Raw genomic sequence first — 1931 nt, 5'->3', positions numbered from 1 at the left:
ATGCTACGTATATTGAAAAGTATGCTTCATATATTGAAAAGTATGACACGTATATTGAAAAGTATGCTTCGTAGTATGCTTCGTATATTGACAAATATGCTTCGTAAATTGAAAAATATCCTTCGTATATTGAAAAGTATGCTTCGTATATTGAAAAGTCAATCTGATTAAAATCTGATGTAGTGTACGGGCTTTAATTATTTTGGCTATAAACTTATTTTAATTTTATTTTTTATTACGTTTGTTATTAATGCCCTTTTCTTTTATTATTTTACTTTGATTTTCTGATTTTTTTTAATTCCGCCCTACCTACATCTGACCCGATGCCTATGTAACGAGATTTCAACGAGACCCACTGTAGACGATTTTAGTCAACGAATCACAGACCTCCTTCTATAGCGCACATGATGACGTCACCGGGCGGAGTCGGGTGGCAAACACACTCAAATAAAATGGCGGATTATACCGACGTTAGCGACCGAGAATAACACGGCTTTTCGGTAAGTTTATCATTGTCAAATGCAACGAAAGTCATTTTTATGTTAATATTGTGGCTCGAATGTTTTGACTTTAGATCGTTATTTTGCATAGTTATTCTGGGAGTGACGATTTTGTTTCCACCGTTTCGACCGAACACCAGTGTCTTTTTCCAGTCGCCTGCCCTGGAGACGGGTGATGTTTTGTTGACGATCGGGCCAACATCGTCTACGGTATTGAAGCCGTAGCTGTAAATATTTATCAAGTTGTATCAACATTTTGTACATTATACAATAACTCTTTATTAAAGTAATTGAGCTGATTTGGACTGGAATAAAATATTTTTTATTGGAACACATCGCAATTGATCAGGAAATATTTTTTTGCTCCAATTTTCTGCGTCGATGCCGTGGGCCGGTGACCGTTATACAATTTAAAATCAGTTTGCATTGTTTACTATAGCTGTTTACAGTGTTCTAATCATTACGATTTACTTATTTTTTTGCTTCCATTCTAGATAATTATGCTCAGTGATGTAAAATTGAAGCGATGACTGAATGAACGAACCTTGGCTGGCGAAGATGTATCTGGAAGTGTACACATTTGTTGGAAGTGAAAAAAATATTCAATGTAATGACAAAAATTGTAAAATGCTGTGGAATTTCTTTTGCAAATAAAAATATACTAGCAATTTTCTATTAATGGTTTATTCAAGTGGGCAAAATATAATGTACAGAAAGATTGCCCGTAGAGTGTCCCTACACTGAAAAGTAAGCAACCGACAGCCTGTATAAAAGGGGGGCTGTGATTGGCTGTTACTTACGCGAGATTTGAACGGGACTTACATAGGCGTCGGATCAGATGTAGGTAGGGCGGAATAAAAAAAAAATCACAAAATCAAAATCAAAGTAAAATAATAAAATAAAAGGGCATTAATAACAAAAGTAATAAAAAATAAAATTAAAATAAGTTTATAGCCAAAATAATTAAAGCCCGTACACTACATCAGATTTTAATCAGATTGATTGAAAAGTATGTTTCGTATATTGAAAAGTATGCTTCGTATATTGAAAAGTATGTTTCGTATATTGAAAAGTGTGCTTCGTATATTGAAAAGTATGCTTCGTATATTGAAAAGTATGCTTCGTATACTGAAAAGTATGCATCGTACATTGAAAAGTATGCTTCGTATATTGAAAACTATGCTTCGTATATTGAATAGTATGCTTCGTATATTAAAAAGTATGCTTCGTATACTGAAAATTATGCATCGTATATTGAAAAGTATGCATCGTATATTGAACAGTATGCTTCATATATTGAAAAGTATGCTTCGTATATTGAAAAGTATGCTTCGTATATTGAAAAGTATGCATCGTATATTGAAAAGTATGCTTCGTATATTGAAAAGTATACATCGTATATTGAAAAGTATGCTTCGTATATTGAAAAGT

The 1931-nt window shown here is 33.0% G+C and overlaps 1 long non-coding RNA gene across 1 annotated transcript; it reads left to right on the top strand.

The window, feature by feature from the left end:
- Positions 1–360: 360 nt before the first annotated feature.
- Positions 361–1166, top strand: LOC146750817 (uncharacterized). Its single transcript, XR_014931585.1, has 2 exons — positions 361–500; positions 995–1166. It is a non-coding gene; the product is annotated as an uncharacterized LOC146750817 (long non-coding RNA).
- Positions 1167–1931: the final 765 nt, after the last annotated feature.

This window comes from Saccoglossus kowalevskii, chromosome 1, assembly GCF_978046115.1.
Source record: "Saccoglossus kowalevskii chromosome 1, keSacKowa6.1, whole genome shotgun sequence".
Classification (NCBI taxonomy): domain Eukaryota; kingdom Metazoa; phylum Hemichordata; class Enteropneusta; family Harrimaniidae; genus Saccoglossus; species Saccoglossus kowalevskii.
The sequence above is the reverse complement of the archived record's forward strand: the minus strand, read 5'-3'. Positions and strand labels throughout refer to the sequence as shown.